Genomic DNA, 19,936 nt, shown 5'->3' on the forward strand with positions numbered 1-19,936 from the left:
TAGCTATAAATGTCTCTAGTTTCTCAATCTTTATGGCTGAGTAGTACTCCATTTTATAAACAAAACCACATCTTCTTTATCCAGTCAACAGTTGGTGGGCATTAGGGCTGTTTCCAAGTTTTAGGTATTACAAACTGTGCTGCTATAAACACAGGTGCACATATATCACTGTGGTATGATGCTTTTAATTCTTTTGGAAAGATACCCAGCAGGGTGGTAACTGGGTCAAATGGGACCTCTAATCCTGGTGTTTTGAGGACTCTCCACAGTGATATCTACAGTGGTTGCACCAGTCTACACTCCCACCAGTAGTGGAGCAAGATTCCTTTTTCCCCACACCACCTCCAGCATTTGTTATTGGTTGATTTCTTGATAGCAGCCATTCTTTCTGGAGTGAGATGGAATCTGAGTTGTTTTGCTTTGCATCTCTTGGATGACCAGTGATGTTGAGCATTTTTTTCGTATGTTTATTTGCTGTTTATACTTCTTCATCTGAGAAATGTCTGTTCATTTCAGATGCCCATTTTTGGATTGGGTCTTTAAATTTGGGGGTTTTAAAAAAATATATTCTAGATAATAGTTCATTGTGTGAGGAACAGCTAGTAAAAAATTTTTCCCACATTGTGAGTTGTCTCTTCACTCTGTTGGTGGTTTCTCTTGCTGTGCAGAAGCTTTTTAATAAGATGAGATCCCAGTTGTTAATTCTTTGTGCTAGTTCCTGTGAGACTAAGATTTTGTTCATAAAGTCTTTTCCTAAGCCAGTGTCTTCAAGAGTTCTTCCTAACCTCTCTTCCAGCCGGTTTAGTGTTTCTGTTTTACTATTTAGATCTTTGATCCATTTTGATTTTGGTTCAGTTCATGGTGAAAGATACCGATTTAGTTTTAATCTTTTGCAAGTTGTAATCCACTTTTTTTAGCACCATTTATTAAAGAGGCTATATTTTCTCCAGTGAGGGTGTTTGGCTCCTTTGTCAAAGATAAAGTGGCTGTGTCTTGGAGTTGTTCCTGCATTTTCTAATTTTCCATTGATCCTCAGGTCTGTTTCTTTGGCAGTACCAGGCTGTTTATAGCATACTAGCTTTATAGTATAGTTTCAGGTTGGGGATTGTGATACCCCTGCTTTGTCTTTGTTGTCTGGATTTGCTTTTGCTATTCTAAGTCCCTTGTTCCAAATGAATTTTGAGATTGTTTTCTCTAGTTTGTGAAATATGCTGTTGGAATTTCAATTGGGATTGCATTGAATTTATATAGCAGTTTTGGAAGTATGGCTATTTTCACTATATTAGTTCTTCCTACCCCAAAACAAGGGATGTCTTTCCATTTTCTGATATCTTCTGTGATATCTTTTTTTCAAATTGCTGTAGTTTTCAGAGTAGAAGTCTTTTATTTCTTTCGTTAGATTGATTCCTAGGTATTTCATTTTTTAGGATGCTATTGTGAAAAGAGGTGTTTCCACAGTTCCTCTTTCAATGAGTCTGTTGTTCATGTACAGAATGGCTATTGGTTTTTGAGTGTTGGCTTTGTATCCAGATATGCTACTGAATTTGGTTATTAAGTCTAGAAGACTTTTGATCTATATAGAAGACTCCAAAAACAACACCAGAAGTCTCCTAGACTTACATTGTTTATTTTATATATTACTTTCTTCTCTCCAAGGTGTGTAAAATGAATTAGATGAATGTGTCTGAAACTAGTTTAAATTATTCTGCCTAAATTTTCATGGACGCGAAATAACAAGAACTTTTTCTTGGCATTTCTTTCACTTTCACCTCCAGCATCCAATTATTCAGAAAGTTGTTTTTCTGCCATCAGAGATGTTTTGGGCCTTTTCATTTCTAACCTTCTCCTCTGGTAACACACTGCTCAAGGACACTCTCATCTGTCTTAGATTAATGTGGTGATATTTTGATTTTTCTCTCATTCATTCTTGAGTCAAATTAGATGCAGTTCTCATGAGTTTGCTTATTTAGCATTGGTAGTTTGAAATGTGTTTCACTATTTGCAATCAGAATGTTTAATGATTCTTTTAGAATCAGACTTAAAAATAGTGTCTACATTTTGAGGAGCTAAAATGAATTTTATAATGGATCTATTTTATCTAACCTGCTGCCATTTTAGAAAATTTTTCTTTAGCACAGATTTCTTTGAGTTACTAAAATACAGTCACTTAAAGTTGAAGTCTTTCCATGAAGTACTTTTATTTTTCTCTCTCAATAGCAATCTGTGTGATTTTTTTCTCTTTTCTAGGCAAATGTCACTGTTATTTGGTGATTAATTCTTTCTAGTTTTAGTGAAGTATAATAGCCCACAATAACAATTTATTCACCATATATTTAATAGTAGGTTAGAAAGTGTTTTCAGTTGTTTATTACGTACATTGATGAATCAGATCATTAAGGCACAAAATCACTGAATTATCAATTATAACATAGTTTCTTCTGACCTCTAATTTTTTAATGCTACATTTAAGTGTTACCATTCAAAAGAAAACTAAAAACTGTAGAAAAATGCTGTTTGAACTGATTGCAAAATACGGGGTATCTGTACATTTGGAAATCTTTAGGAAATGTATTACTCAGTTTCACTTCAGTGAATATGGTAGCAGATGTTAATTCATCTTGTATCATTTCAGCTATCATCAAGAACAAAACAACAACACATGTTGTATTTCTTTAGAATTGCCATTTACATGGAAATATGAGGAACAGTATTTTAGATGTGTTCGGGTATTGAAAGATGTCATATTTGCTTTAGCATACATTGCATTAGTTTGGTTGTTTGGTCAAAGATAATTTTCTTAGTTATACTTTACAGGAGCAGCTGAAAAACTTGTCTCAGTGCAAAATTTTGTGTCAATTTCTTTCTTTATAGGTTAGATAGAAACATTCCTTAAATTATTTAAATTCCTTAAATTCTTTTCCAAAGATGCTGTTAGGTACCATCATTCCCTTCTCCAGTTCATATTAGGCTTTATTTAGAATTGGCCAGTTTGATGAGTTAATATTCAGCATCAATTTGATTGGCTTGAGAGATTAGTAAAGGAAATTTCTAGGTGTGTTAGGGTGGGTCATGGCACATATTCTTGGGTGTTGTATCTGGTCCCTAGCACTTTCCTCTCCAATACCTTCCTGCTATGTGCCACTTCGTGACAGTCATGATGTAAGCTGCTCCACCATGCTCTTTTGTAGTGATGATCCTGCCTTGAACATGTACTGAAACTTCTGAAACCTTTAGTGAAAATAAGTCTCTTCTCCAGCAAAGGTGAGGAACCCATGCAGTTATTTAGTATAGATCATTTTCTTTTATGCCTTTTTATCTTTACATGATAATTTTGCCATACATATTTAGCATTGTATTTTCTTTCCTTCCTTTTAGATTTTAATTTTTAATTTATTTTTAGCTGATATGTAAAACATAAAAATTGTGCATATTTAGGCTGTGCCATGTGATATTTCAAGACATATATATTGTATAGTGCTTCAATTATTTAATCATATCCATCTCTTCAAACATTAAGTCTTTTTGGGGGGTAATGAAAGTTGAACATAGGTTTCATTTTTTTTTTTTTTTTTTTTTTGCAATGATTTATATTTCCTGTCTTTTTTTTGTACTTGTTATTTTGAGACAGGGACTTACTAATTGGCAATTTTCCCAGGCTGGGCTTCACCTTTCATTAAATTTGTAGATTGCTTTGGGCAGTATGGATATTTCAACAAAATTGATTCTTTCAATCTGTGAACATAGGATACCTTTTCTTTTTTTTTTTTTTTTGCATTCTCAGTCTTTGCGACAATATTTTATAATTTTCACTATAGAAATATTTAACCTTTTTGTCACATTTATTCCTTTTTTATCTATTTAAAATGAGATTGCTTTTTTATTTTTCTGGTACTGGGGATCGAACTCAGGACCTTGCATTTGCCAGGCACGTGCTGGCACCACTGGGCTAAATCCCCAGCCCGAGATTGCTTTCTTAATTACTAGTTCTGATAATTCACTACTTTCATATAAAATGCTGTTTTTGTAGATTTTATGTCTACAACTTTACTGAATTAATTTATCAGTTTTAATTTATTTTTTAGAGACTTTGGATTTTCTGTATTTCAGGTCATGTTATCTTCCTCATACTTTGACAGTTTACTTCTTTTCCAGTTTGGATGTCCTTTAATTTTTCTTTGCTTGCTTGCTCTGACTAGGAATCCAGTAAAATGTTGAATAAAAATAGCAAAATTAGGCATGCTCATTTTGTTCCTGATATTAGAGGGAAATTTTTCAAATTTTCTCCATTAGGTACAACGTTAACTGCTTATTAATATGGTCTTTTTAGTCTGTGATATGTTCTTTCTGCACCTTATTTATTTAACCTTTTTATAATGAAATGATAGTGTATTTTATTAAATGCCTTTTCTGCAGTTGTTGATATGATCATATGATTTTTGTACTTTGTTCTGTTGGTGAGGTATTTCACGTCTATTAGTTTGTGTATATTGAACCACTCTTGGAGCTCTAGGGTGAGTAACTTCATCATGGTGAATAATCTTTTTGATATGCTGGTGTATTGATTTACTAATATTTTGTTGAGGATATTTGTATGTATGATCATCAGTGACATTGGTCTGTAACTTTCTTTATCTTGTGTCCCTGTCTGATTTTGTTATCAGGGTAATTCTAGACTCAATAGAATATGTTTGGCAGAGCTCCTTCCTATTCAGTTTTTTTGGAAATATTTTTAAGAATAAGTCATGAATTTTTCTTGAAATGTTTGATAAAACTCAGTGGTGAAACTCTCTGATTTTTGGTTTATCTTTGATGGGAGACTTCATTATAGATCTTGCTATTTCTTATCAGCCTGTTCAGTTTTCTTATGTGATCATAAATTTTCTGGTTTCTTCTGTTATTAATTTGTTGTCATATATTTGTTCATAGCAATCTTTAATGATCCTTTTTATTCCTGTGGTGTCAGTTGTAGCGTGTCCCTTTTCATCTATGATTTATTTGAGTACTCTCATTTTCTTAGGGTAAAGTTTTGTCAATTTTGATTATCTCTTTGAAGAAATAACACTTCATTTCTTTGACCAATAGTATTTTTATTCCCTCATTTCTTGTCTGATATTAATTACTTCTTTCTTTCCAGTATTTTTGTTTTGCTTTAGTATTGCTTTTCAGTTTCTTTGACATGCAGTGATAAGTTGTTTGTGATCTTTTTGCTTTTTTGATGTAGGGATTGATTGCTGTAAGATTTCCTGTGAGCACTGTATTGCTTTTTCTCTGTCTTAAAGGTTTTGGTATATTGTAACTCCATTTTTCATTTGATTCATGAAATTTTCTAACTTCCTTCTTGATTTCTTCCTTGGTCAATTGATCATCAAAATTAATGCTTTAATTTTCATGTATCTGTATATTTTCAATGACATTTCTTGTTGTTGATTTTTGGTTTTATTGCATTATGACCAGAAAACACATGTCCTTTGATTTTAGGTCTTTTCAATTTTTTGAAACTTGTTTTGTGGCCTACTTTGTAATCTGCCTTGGAAGATGTTCCATATACTGATGAGAAAAACATTCATTGAGCTGCTGTTGGGTGGTATATCAAGTAGATATCTGTTAGATCCATTTGGTGTAGAATTCAATTTAACTGTGCTGTTCCTTTACTGATTTTCTTTCTGAAGTATCTTCCCATTGCTGAAAGTGTGGCATTATATTTCTAAACTATTATTGCACTGGAATCTATCTCTTCCTTCATTTCTCTTCATATGTGCTTTATGTATTTGGAAGCCCCAACATTTGGCGCATATATATATATATATATATATATGTATACACACATACACACACATACATACACACACACACACATATATATATACATATATATATGTTTAAAATTGTCTTTCCTTCTTGTGAATTGATCCTATGTGGTATTATTATATAATAACTTTCTTGTGTCTTTTAGGTGTTCATCTAGTATTAAATATGGTACTGCTGATTCGCTTAAGATTCTATTTGCATGTGATACTCCTTTTCATTCTATGTATAACCTTAGACTGATGTGTTTCCTTTGTGTAGCATATAGTTTAGTCCTGCTTTTTTATTAAATCACTGTCTTTTAATTATAGAATTTAGCACATTTACATTCATGGTAATTAATGATAGGTAAGGTCCTACTATAGCCACTAGGTAACTTGGTTTCTAATATTGTTGCATGACAGAGACCTCTGCAGTCAGGTTCCAGTACCTCCAGTGTAGGACACGGGCCTGAGAAACAAATACACTAAGAGACCGAACTAAGAGAGAGAAAGTGGGATCCCAGGATGCCCAATGTCAGTGCAACCGACAAAGACCCTAGACAGTCCCAGGAGCTGACTTTTATTGGCAATCAGTTGGCTTAAAATCAAGATATGCGCACTCTCTATGGAAATGGAAACAAGGCTCATAAAAGACAAGACAAAGCATTCTCAAATTAGGAACAGAGTAGACAAAATATATGGTTGTAATTAGAACATTGTCCTTCTAGTGAAGAGGTTTTAGTTGTGGGAACGAAATTCTGGTGTGAGTTACTCTGACCTTGGCATGTAGGCTTCAGCCAGACTCACTTCTGTAAACAAGACAACTGTGGGGTGAACTCTTCACAGCCTGCTTTGGGCATAATCAGTACTACAGTCCTCGGCAGTTGCATTTTCTTTACTTCTGTCTTCATTTCTTACAGACTTCCCTTGGTGTTAAGTGATTTCCTGTAGCAATGTCTCTTGATTTCTTACTAATTTTGGTTCATCTATTATAAATTTTTATATTGGTGGTACCATGAAGCTTACAAAATTAATTTTGTATTACAACAAGCTATTTTAAAATGATATCAGAATAACATGATTTTAAGGATTAAGAAAAGAAATTAACAAAAAAATAAAAAAGTATACTATTTAAAAATTTTATATTTTAACTTTATTCTTCTTACATTTTGAATTTTTGATAGCCCATTTTTTCTCTTATTGCCTCTTAACATATCAATACAGTCTTTATTTCTAATTATTTTGTTTTTAGTTCTCATACTAAGACCTGTGTGGTTCATGCAGCATGCCGTGAATATTAGAGTATTCTTTTTTTGTTTTTTTTTTGCTACTGGGGATCAAACTTGGGACCTTGCACTTTTGAGGCAGGTGGTGGAACCACTGAGCTAAATCCCGGGCTTAATATTAGAGTATTCTGAATTTGTTTGTACTGTTAGCTTTACCATTGAGCTTTATACCTCCCTACCTCCTTTTGTTTTTTAATTACTCATTAACATTTCTTTAATCTGATTTGAAGTGTTTGTGTTAGCATTTTTTACAGAACACATGTGAAAATATATTGTCTGCTCCCCTACCCCACCTTGAGAATGTCCTATCTTTATATCTTTAAAGGATAGCTTTGCTTAGTGCTGTACTCTTTGTTCACAATTTTTCCCTTCAGAACAGTGAAAATTTGATGCCATTTCCCCTAGCCTATAAGGTTTCTGTGGAGAAGTCTGCTACCAGTCATATTGGTACACTCTCATGTATTATTTCTCATGCTGTCTTTAGCATTTTCTCTTTACCATTGTCCTGGAGAGTTTGATTATAATGTCTTGGCATATGAACCTGGTGGAGTTGAATCTGGCTCATGACTTTTGATTTTCTTACAAGTAGATTTTTGTGTCTTTCTCTGGCTTTAGAACAGACACAAACTTTTTCTTATTACTTTTAAAAAGTATACTTTCTACTTCTTTAGCTTTTTAAAGTTAATTTTAGGCCCCCAAATTTTGAATATCATTCTTTTAATGATATACCAAAGTTACTGTCTCTTTCTCAATTCTTCTTCACTATTCTTCCATTTTCTCCTCTCTGTTTTTTTTTTCTTTTTTAAAAATTTAATTGCATTCGTACATTTTAGGTATACAATATAATGACATTCATCATTGGAAATTTGAACCTTTACATAATCTCTCCTGGTGCTTATTTTTTCCCCATTCCCCTGCCCTCCCTTCAACCCCTCCATTCTTCCCTATTTACGAAGACTTTGTTTCTATTTTTTCATTTGCTCATATTAATTCCATTCCCTTCTTTCCTTTCCCCTACCCCTCCCACTTCCCCTTTCCCTTTGCCCCTTTTCTTCCTGTTTCACATTATCTGTTATACCTTTTAATCTTTATTTACACTTTCAGTTTCTCACACTAGAGAAACTATTCAGTATTTACACGTGTGTCCTATTTATTTCACTTAAGAGTATCGCCTCAATGTGCATCCGTTTACCTATCAGTGTCTCTAAATTCTCATTTTTTATGGCTGAGTAGTACTCCATTTTATAAAAAAACCATATTATCTTTATCCAGTCTCCAGTTGATGGGCAGTTGGGCTGCTTCCAAGTTTTAGCTATTACAAACTGTGCTGCTATGAACATGGGTGCACATATGTCACTGTGGTATGATTCTTTTAATTCTTTGGGGAAGATACCAAGCAGGGGAATAGCTGGGTCAAATGGGACTTCCAGTCCTAGTTCTTTGAGGTATCACCATACTGATGAATGACCAGTAATGTTGAACATTTTTTCATATGTTTATTTGCTATTTCTACTTCTTTGTCTGAGAAATGTCTGTTCATTTCAGATGCCCATTTTGGGATTGCGTCTTTAAATTTGAGAGGTCTGATTTTTTAAAGTTCTTTATAGATTCTAGATAGTAGACCTTTGTCTGAGGAACAGCAAATGAAAATTTTTCCTGACATTGTGGATTGTCTCTTCACTCTGTTGGTGGTTTCTCTCGCTGTGCAGAAGCTTTTTAGTAAGAAGAGATCCCACTTGTTGATTGCTCATGCTAGTTCACGGGCAACTGAGGTTTTGTTCATAAAGTCTTTTCCTACACCAATGTCTTCAAGAGTTCTACCTAACCTCTGTTCCAGGTGGTTTAGCATTTCTATTATAATATTTAGATCTTTAATCCATTTTGATTTTAGTTTAGTGCATGGTAAGAGATACAGGCCTAGTTTTAATCTTTGGCAAGTTGTAACCCAATTTTTCCAGCACCATTTCTTAAAGAGGCTATCTTTCCTCCAGTGAGGATATTTGGCTGCTTTGTCAAAGATGAGGTGGCTGAGTGTGTCTGGCGTTGTTTCTGGATCTTCTAATCTGTTTCACTGATTCTCAGGTCTGTTTCTTTGCCAGTACCATGCTGTTTTTATCACAGTAGCTTTGTAGTGTAGTTTCAAGTTGGGGGTTGTAATACCCCCTGCCATTTCTTAGTTACCTAAAATTGCTTTTGCAATTCTGAGTCTCTTCTTGTTCCAAATTAATTTTTGGATTGCATTCTCAGGGTTCATGAAGTATGCAGTTGGGATTTCAATTGAGATTGCATTGAACCTATGTAGCAGTTTTGGAAGTATGGTCATTTTTACTATGTTGATTCTTCCTACCCTGGACCAGGAGATGTCTTTCCATTTTCTGATATCATCCTCAATCTCTGTTTTCAGAGTGCTATACTTTTCAGAGGAGAGGTGTTTGATTTCTTTTGTTAGGTTGATTCCTAGGTATTTCAGTTTTTTGGATGCTATTGTGAAGGAATTGTTTACCCTATTTCTGTCTCAGTGAGTCTGTTGTTCGTGTAGAGGAAAGATATTGATTTTTGTGTGTTGACTTTGTATCCAGGTACTTTACTGAATTTGGTTATTAAGTTTAGAAGACTTTTGGTGGAGTTCTTGGGGTCTTCTATATCCAGTATCATGTCATCTGCAAATAGTGACAATTTGACTTCTTCATTTCCTATCTTTATTCCTTTTATTTCTTTCTCTTGTCTAATTGATGTGACTAATGTTTCCAGAACTATATTGAACAGGAGTGGTGATAGTGGACATCCTTGTCTTGCTCCTGATTTTAGTGTGAAGGATTTCAGTTTTTGACCATTTAGTATGATGTTGGATGTTGGTTTTTCATAGATGGCTTTTATCAGATTGAGGTAGAGACCATCTATTCCACTTTTTGTAGGGTTGCATGCTAGATTTTGTCAAATGCTTTTTCTGCATCTATTGAGATGATCATATGGTTTTTGTCCTGGGCTCTATTTATATAGCATGTTACATTGATTGATTTCCATATATTGAACCATCCCTAGGATGAATCCCACTTTATCAGGATGTATGATCTTCTTGAAGATCTTCTGCATTCTGTTTGCCAGTATCTTATTAAGGATTTTTACATTTATGTTCATGAGTGCATTTGGGCTACAGTCCTCTTTTTTGGTTGGGTCTTTCTGTGCTTTGGGGATCAAGGTGATGCTTGCTTCCAGGAATGAATTTGGGAGTATTGCTTCCCTTTCAATTTCATTGAAGTGTTTAAACAGTAGTGGTAGTTGTTCCTCTCTAAATGTCTTGTAGAATTCAGCAGTGAAGCCATCAGGGCCTGGGCTTTTCTTATTTCATAAGTTTTTAATTATGTTTTCAATTTCATTGATTGATATTGGGTTGTTTAGAATTTTTAGGTCTTCATTCAACTTCGGTAATTCATATGTATCTAGGAATCTGTCCATTTCTTCTGTGTTGTCCATCTTATCGGCATATAGGTTCTCAAAGTAGGTATTGATCCTCTGGATTTCTGCTGGGTCCATTGTAATTTAATCCTTTTCATTCCTAATTGCATGGATTTGGGCCTTTTCTTTCCTTTTTCTGATAAGATTGGCTAAGGGTTTGTCAATTTTGTTTATTCTTTCAAAGAACCAACTCTTGGCTTCATTGATTTTTTATATATTCTCTTAGTCTCCATTGCACTCATTTGTGCCCTCCTCTTTATAATTGCCTCCCTTGTATGAGCTTAGAGTTTTTCCTGCCCTTCTTTTTCTAGAAGCTTGAGGTTCAGCATCAGGTTGTTTAATCTGGCTAGCTCTGTTTTCCTAATATGAGCATTCACTGCTATGAATTTCCCTTGTAAGACTGCTGTCACTGTGTCCCACAGATTCTGATATATTGTATTATCATTTTCATTTAATTGTAGGAAGTGTCTGATTTCTTTCATTTCCTCTGACCCATTGGTTATTCAGAAGTGTGTTGTTCAGTCTCCATGTGTTTATGAAATTCTTGTGGTTTCTTTTGCTGCGGATCTCCAATTTCATCACACTATGGTCTAATAATATACAGGGGATAACTTCATTCCCTTTGCACTTACTTAAACATGTTCTGTGAGCGAGTGTGTTGTCTCTTTTGGAGAACGAGCTATGTGCAGCTGAAAAGAATATGTATTCTGATTTTGCGGGTTGGAATACTGTATAAACATCTGCTAAGTTCATTTGTTCAAGAGTTTGAATTCTAGATTTTCGTTGCTTATTTTTTGTCTAGTTAGTTGATCTGTCTATTTGTGACAGTGGGGTATTGAGGTCCCACATTACTATTGTATTAGTGCTTGTATGATTTTTCATGCTGTTAGTGTTTGTTTTGTATAGTTGGGCACACTAGTGTTTGGTGCATAGATATTTATGATTGTTATCTCTTCCTCTTGGATTGTTCTCTTTATAAGGATGCAGTGTCCTTCTTTGTCTCTCTTAATCAGTGTTGGTTTGAAATCCACCTGATCTGCAAAGAGGATAGCTACTCCTGCTTTTTTGGTGGTTCCTGTCAGATAGAGTATTGTTTTTCATCATTTAACTTTCAGTCTTTGAGTTTCTTTTTGAATTAATTGTGTTTCTTGTATGTAGCATATTGTTGGATCTTGGTTCTTGAGCCATTCTGCCAGTCTATTTCTTTTGATTGGTGAATTGAAACCATTAACATTGATGGTTATAACTGATATGCTATTGACTTATCATTGACACGACTTTTTCTTTCTGTTGGATTCTCCTCCTTTGCTTTTAACTTCTTGTTGTGCCCAATGGATTCATTCTGCTGGGCTTCCTGGTGTTGTGATCTTCGTTGTCTTTTCCTCTGTTCTTCTATTTTTTTATCTGTGTGCTTTCTAGATTTATTAATCATGTCTTGCACTCTGGGCACAATTTGTGTTGTTATGTGAGAAATTATTTCTGGTTTCATTTTTTTCTAGCTCCTCTTTTGTTGCCAGTTCAGGGAGTCCAGGTGTTTGAGTATCAGAATGTTCCATCTCGTTTTCCTCTGTGGTGGTTGTAGATGATCTGGAAGTCTGGTTTTGAGACTTGTTTATGTGTCTTCTCATTTTGCTGGGGGTTGGCGGATGGGGGGGGGCTCCTAGTGCTTGCGTTGCTTGCCACCTCTGTCCTGGGAGTAGTGTTATGGCCACCTGGAAGCTTCCTCCTCTGTGCTGGGAGTGGTGCTATCGTATCTGGAATCCTCTACCTCTTTCCTGGGAGCAGTGGTATGACTACCCGGAAGCCTCCTCCTCTCTGTGTGTTTTTCTAATTGCCTATTTATGAGTTCACCATGTTTACTTCTGCTAATCCTACTCTATGATTAATGTCTTCTATTACATTTCAAATATCCTTTTTTAGCTCATGGATTATTGTATGACTTTTATAAAGGTACTTATATCTCCATTAATCTTTTCTGTTAAGAGTGTAGAATTGTTTTTCATTGTTCTCTTGAAGCTCTTGAGTATTCCTAAAACAGCTTTAAAACATTCTCCATGCAGGTTGTATACTATTGGTTATTGTTGGGTTGGTTTCTGGTACCTTATTTTAAATGGTAGTTGACGTCATTTTCTGAATGCTCTTCATGCTTCATGCATCATCATTTGGCCAGTGAAGGATTAGGTATTTATACCAGCTTCCTAAATTGATTTTATTTGTGTCCTTCCAGAAAATAAAGCAGTCTAATTATTTTCTATGGGTCTTTAGTCATTCCATGACTTTAAAACCAGATGGTGTCCTAATTCCATGTTCACTGAGACCATTGTTAGCGTGTTTTCTGTTTCACCACTAGAATATGATCTGACCCTGTATTGGTCCTAGATCTTGCTTCCTTAGCTCTTGGGACAATTGACTGATGCATGAATAGCTCTTCAAATTGATGGTATATGGAGAGGTGACTGCCAGAGGATCTTACTTAGCTGCTATTGTGCTCTGCCTACTTAGGCCATTTTATTTTTAGTTAATCATATATTCTTTAGGTCAAGAGTTTTCTTCAGCAGCACTTGTTGAAAAATATATTGGGCCTATAGTTCAGGTTTAAGTTTCAGTTCTATTATTTTCTATGTACATTTGGGTGATTATCAAGCTCTAATGGGTATCAATTTTTTTTGTGCTACCTCATTGTATTATTATGGGCTGAATGTTATGTAGGGATACAACTTTTGCAGGTATGGAAAAGTAAAGTGATATAAAATGTTTTTATTTTTCTTTATAAACCCCTAAACAAAGTACAGAAATCAGGAAAAGAACTCAGATATTAATTCAATAAAGATAGTGGTTTTCAAGCCTTCAGGAAAATTGGAAAGAATTGAGGTTATCTCTAGAGATTCAATGAATTCCTAAAAAATGCAATGAGGTTATTTAAGCTGATTGATTTCCCCCATCAAATGGTCATAGACCATGGACAGGAAAAAGAGAATATAGTTAAGTTTTAAGATACTGAATTTTCTTTACCAAATTGCAAGATCTGTTCCTAAATTTATCTAGGTTCTTGGGAATCGTTAAACATTAGGGCAACTGTTATCTTTTTCTCTTTGTACATGAATGTAGCCATAACATGTGACATGTATTGGTAGTCTAAGCTAAGCCATAACACACACACACACACACACACGCACACAAATGTTTTATGTTTCTAAAGAAATGTTTATTTAGCTACTTCTAGGAAAGGAAATTAATTAGAAGACAGTAATTCTTTTTGGACATTTATTCAAAGGGTCATGTCATATCCATTTAAATACTTATTTATCTTCCTGATTTAATAAATTCAATCAAAATAATTTCCGTCCAGAGCTCAAAGGGACATTTCCTATCTGGAATTAGAGCTCCATAATAAGAAAGTAGTGAAGGGTGCCCAAACAAAAGAGAAGCTTAGCTATGTTACTTTTCTTCTATAGTGAAGATGAGCCATGTTAACCATTGAAAATAATGGAAAATTTTCCAATTCCAGAAACAAACTTATCTTTGAAATTAGATAGGGCCAATAGGAATAATGCATTGAGCAGTTCTGGCCTCATATACCTTACCAGGATATATATACAATTTCTGTTTTCCAATTGTCATCTACTGCTGCAACTGTGGTTTTAGATTTTTATGTAACCTAAAATATACTATCCAAGTGAGAATTGTGACAGATCATGTTTTATGTGGAATCTAACTTCTTTAAGTCACATTAGAAAAATAGCACGCAATATTTTCTTATTCAAATTGATTTTCAAATTAATTAAAATTATTTTTAATGTGTTGTTATGGAAAATCAAAATAGTGCGTATAAAATATAACTGTCTGTAATTTATGACCCATTATTTTCTGACATATTAAGCCGTCAAAACATGACTTGATTATATACTCAATATGATTTAAAACCATGAAACTAAACAATTACAGTGTGCCTTATCTCACTAGGTAAGTGAGAGAGTCTCATTATGTATCCAAGAATAAACTTCTGAATCTGTGGTCATGCATCAAGAAGAACTGAGGCTGGGTGTAGACCTTCAGAAAGTTCAGTTACTTGTCTTTGGAGTTTCAGCTCCATGAACAGCACAATTTCCTGACATTGGTATGGAGAAGAGGACTGAAAAAAATCAGTTACAACTACAGTTCTTTCTTCTTTTTTATTCATTCTTTATTGGTACTTTTTAGGTATACAGTATTATGACATTCATCATTATGAGTTTGTACCTTTCCATGATATATCTTGGTTCTTATTTTTCCCCCATTCCCCTGCCCTCCCTTCAAACCCTCTACGCCTCCCTATTTACAAAGACTTTGTTTCCATTTTTTCCTTTTCTCATGTTTATTTCTTTCCCTACTTTCCTTTCCCTTACCCCTTCTACTTCCCCTTCCCCTTTGGACCTTTTCTTCCTATTTCATACTATCTATGCATTTTGATACATTTTGATCTTTATTTACACTTTCAGTTTCTCACACCAAAGAAACTATTTGGTATTTACACATGTGAGTCCTATTTATTTCACTTAAAGAGTGTGGCCTCAATGTGCATCCATTTAGCTATAAATGTCTCCACTTTAACATTCTTTGTGGCTGAGTAGTACTCCATTTTATTAAAAAAACACCACATCTTCTTTATCCAAGCTCCAGTTGATGGGCACTTGTGCTATTTCCAAGTTTTTGCTATTACAAACTGTGCTGCTATAAACATGGGTGCACATATATCACTGTGGTATGATGCTTTTAATTGTTTTGGGAAGATACCCAGCAGGGTAGTAACTGGGGCAAATGGGACCTCTAATCCTAGTTTTGTGAGATATCTCCATACTGATTTCCACAGTGGTTGCACCAGTCTACACTCCCACCAATAGTGGAGAGGGGTTCCTTTTTCCCCACAACCCCGCCAGCATTTGTTATTGGTTGATTTCATGATAGCAACCATTCTGTCTGGAGTGAGATGGAATCTCAGGGTTATTTTCATTTACATCTGTCAAATAACCAGTGATGTTGAACATGTTTTCATATGTTTATTTGCTGTTTCTACTTCTTTGTCTGAGAAATGTCTGTTCATTTCAGATGCTCATTTTTTGGACTAAGTCTTTAAATTTTGAAGGTCTGATTTTTTTTTAAAGTTCTTTACATATTCTATAGATAGTACACCTTTGTCTGAGGAATAGCTGTTGAAAATTGTTTTCCCACATTGTAGGTTGTCTCTTCCCTCTGTTGGTGGTTAACTACAGTTATTTCTCTAAGAATCTTATTTTTATATTCATCCAATTTACTGAAGGCTGAGAGACAATGCAAGAAGATCTATTACATATATAATTAGATGATATTCAAGCCAGCTTTAGAATTTTCACACAGATTTGGACTTGACTTGTAGGGAATCATTTTACTTAGTAGTCAAAGGCTTTTTTTTTTTTTATGTCTCATCCAACTTTCCGCTCTCCATCTCCAATAACCTGTGTTAATTTTTTTATAATGTCATTATAATCTTCTGCAAACTTAAAGTAAAATCATCAATTTTACTGAGATCCCTGGGGGGTGGGCTGTTGTTGTAGATGTCATAATTTATTGATATAGATGAGTTTTATGCCACCTATTTATTTTATCTCTATTTCTCTTTTTACCAGAACTAATCTTTCTAATGATAGTATATTTCTTTAATAAATATATTTTTAAATTTTTAAGTGACACATAAATATATCTATGTGGCACGCAATATGATTCCCCCCCCCAAGATTCTGCCCAAATATGTATACACACTTCAGTAGTTCATTGTATTAATAAATGCCTGGAAGCTTTTGGCCACTGCTCTGAGCACCTCATATTAATTTTATGATGTCTCAGTAAATTTAGTATTAAAATATTTATATAAGGTTTTCTTTTTCTGATATATACATGTTTTGAATTGCTTCTCAGCCTTTTGGCTAAGATCAAGTGTAGTACATTTTTTGGCAGACTCTACATATCTACATATATAATGTATAATGATTAGATAAGGGTAATTGGCATCTATATTTCCTCAGGCATATATCATTTCCTTGTGATGAGAACATTCAAAATTTTCAAAATTTTCTCTGCTAGCTATTTTGAAATTTATGGCTAATTGTTGTTAATCATAGTTAACCTACTGAGCTATAACATTCAAAGTTATTCCTTTTATTCAACTGCCCCTTTTACTCAGGAACTATGCTCTTTCCAAACCTCCCTTCTGCCATATACTTCCTAGGATCTAGTAATCACTATTCTATTCCCCTATATTGCAAAAGTATTCATCCATAGTTGCAATAAGTAGGATGAAGGAAAACTACATGATTTGAGTATTTAGTGGCTGGGGATAAACCATTTATCAGATTTGGCATTGATCTGAGAAGACTTGCACAAAGAGATACCTTGATATGTTGCCATTGCATGAATTATCAACAAGTCAGCAATAACCTCTGAAATATAATTCATGTATTAACTTTCCCATGCCCAACCTGCTACTCATGTTATGATGTTGGTATTAGAGTTATGATTTTGGCCTTGTTTTTCCTCCTGGAAACCAAAGAGAAAATCTTGTGGTCAGTGTGATCTTTGGCATATGTGATTTTTACCATGCTTGTCTTTAGATCAACTCTTGTCAGTAGTTTCATAGCTTTTTAAGATAAAGACAAAAATCTTTGCTATGGATAATCAGAAACTGCAATGCTTTCATCTCTCAATCCTTGGGATTCCATTTCTGTGTTACTTGCATTTTTCCAATGTTGAAGGTTAACTTTCCATGTGGGGAAAAGAGCAGTTTTCATCAACCTTCCTGCTAGAATCAGCGTGAGGTCATACACTAACTTTTCACCTTTCACTACGTTGTCTTGTTGTTTTCAATTCTTGTTTAGTCAGAATCGCCATAAGAAGAGATAATTTGTATATAGCAAATTCCCAGATTTCCCTTCTCTCAAATAATTTCTATTTTGCAATACTCTTCTAAGGTGGAGTAAAGCAGTGTTACTATTACCTAGATTTGTTGAGTTATAAGCATTGTAAACATTCTACATATGGGATATGAACCATTTAATTTAGCTTCCACAATAACTTTCAGAGATAAGTACAATCATTATTTTTATGGGAGATATATAAATCTGTATTCCATAGTAAAACATGACTGAGGATGTAGCTCAGTGGTAGAACATGTATTTAGCAAGCACAAGGATCTGGTTTTCATCTCCTACAACATGCACACACACATGTGCACACACACTTAAAAAGATATAACAGTATTAGAACATTTAGGATAGCACCAGGGTTCAAAACTTCTTTCTCATAAGACTCCACACTGAACACTCAATTGCTCATCATAGAATAACACAGTTTATGAGGCCCACAGGTGTTTCTAGATATGAATTACCATATTCACTTTTTATTCAAATTTTGTTTTGTTGTTCAGTCTCTTTTTGCTAAACGGGCAGGTACAGAATCTCCCTGCAGTGCACTGTGGGGTAATTGCTTGCTCAGTGTCTTACTTGGGATTGTACAGATAACTGAATGTATAGTCTCTCTTCAGTAAATACATTCCCGGTATAGAGAAGTTAAGTGTCTGAGAAATGAAATGATTCCAAAACTTCTTTCCAAATTCATTGACGTTTTTGGAGTTTGTAATGAGATCTGGATATAGCTTTCAATGAGATTAAGATAATTATTTTTCATCTCACTTAGGGTTTTTCGGTCTCAGCACTATTGATATTTCGATCAGAAAATCCTTTGCCATTTGCCTTTGCCCATGAAGGGCAAAGGATTTTCTGATTAGAAGTTCACCAATATCTCTGGCCTTCATCCATTAGAAGACAAACACTCTTCAGTTGTGACAAAAATATCTCTAGGCATTGCTCATGTTCTCTGGAAGGAGTGCAAAGTGGACTCCTATTTAGAACTTCTCATCTATGTGTAAACACATCCTAGAGATGAAAAATTTCCTTATTTCATGGAATGTGAGCAAATTCTTTTTTTCTTTTTAGTTATTAGTGCCCTGATTTCATCATTGTTAAAGAGTCACTCCCAAGCAACCACCATTCTGTGTTTGTAATTCCTTTTAGGTACATAAATTGAAGTTATTTTGGATTACTGTTCTATGTTTCCTAACTTCAGAGCTCAAAGACTGGGATTTCAGGCCTGACTTCTTCCCTTCCTCAAAGACTCTGATCTCATTAGACACTGTAGCCCACTTATTTGAGAACTCAACTTGTAACATCAAGGATTGAAACAGATTCACAAAGGTACTTGAAAACATTTCAACTGATACCCACTTCCTTACATTGCTATAACTAAGTGAAGCATTCACATTACTTTTTAAAGATGTAAAACTAACTTCAATTGGACTTTCCACCCATTCCAATATTATAAAGTGGTTGTTGATTTTCTATCCCAAAGACAACAAACTAAATGGTAAGGAGTTTTTGCCAACAGTTTTTATACCATTAAGTGATGCAATCTTGGGAAGGTTATCTGTTTTTCTAGTGAACTACGAAAGTTTGCTGGCCACAGACAGTGAAGATGACACAGAACCATAACCCACAGGAACGGTTGTCCTTGTATGTCATAAGAAGTCCACTTTGGTTCATGGCCAGAAGCTTCCTGATTGCCCTTGTAGAAGTTGTTTTTGGTGATACACAGAGCTGTTTTGCAGTGGCCTCCACTTAGAAGTACTTGAACACGTGCTCTTTTTGGAAAGCTATTCTACTTTCATTTTATTAAATGATTTATTGGGTATTTCCCAAAATGATTACCTAGAAATGTCAGGTAAAGGTTAATTCAATACCATGGGGCAGAGTGGTATAAGACTTTTGTGGCAGGAGGCTGATTATACCATTTGCTTTAGGAAAGGAAAGGGAATAATTTAGTGTAACACCGTAGGTATCTGACATTATTTTTCAATTTGCCTGTAGATAAAGAAATACATTTCTGAGTGTTTTTTCCGTCTACAAAAAGTCAGAATGGTTTTGAATGAATAGCCTCACTTTGCTATTTGAAAATAATTATCAGAATAATTTAGGAAAGTTTTCACTTCTGGTGAAATACTATCTCCAAGAGTTTATGCTATAGAAGAAAGGAAAGGTATTGTATGGAGGGCAAAACGAAGTGCATTTTTGCAGAAATATTATGTCATAGTTTTTGAGTGTACAAAACCTTCGAGTCACAAAATGAATGATGTTGGCTTCCTCACTCAACTTTAGTTGAAGCTTTAGTTTCTACCTCTGTAGCATGAATGATGCAGAACATAGTTTCTGTACACAAATTTTGCCCAGTGTACATATTCCTTTATTCAAGAAATATTCTTTAAGCTCTATGTGGTCAGAGTGTTTTTAAGTTATGGGAATAAAAGAGAGGGTGAAAACACATCCATTCTGTGTTCATGCAACCTGA

At 34.5% G+C, this 19,936-nt stretch overlaps 1 long non-coding RNA gene and 1 pseudogene across 4 annotated transcripts in view; both read left to right on the top strand.

Moving 5' to 3' along the window:
- LOC147822971 (uncharacterized) overlaps positions 1 to 19,936 on the top strand; it is a 272,936-nt gene that overhangs the window by 83,870 nt on the left and 169,130 nt on the right. The gene's annotated exons all lie outside the window — the stretch shown is intronic.
- On the top strand, positions 16,448 to 16,601 carry LOC147822972 (U2 spliceosomal RNA; annotated as a pseudogene).

Source organism: Heterocephalus glaber, unplaced genomic scaffold, assembly GCF_053883595.1.
Source record: "Heterocephalus glaber isolate CG9 unplaced genomic scaffold, H.glaber_assembly_v1.0 deba00001606, whole genome shotgun sequence".
Classification (NCBI taxonomy): Eukaryota; Metazoa; Chordata; class Mammalia; order Rodentia; family Bathyergidae; genus Heterocephalus; species Heterocephalus glaber.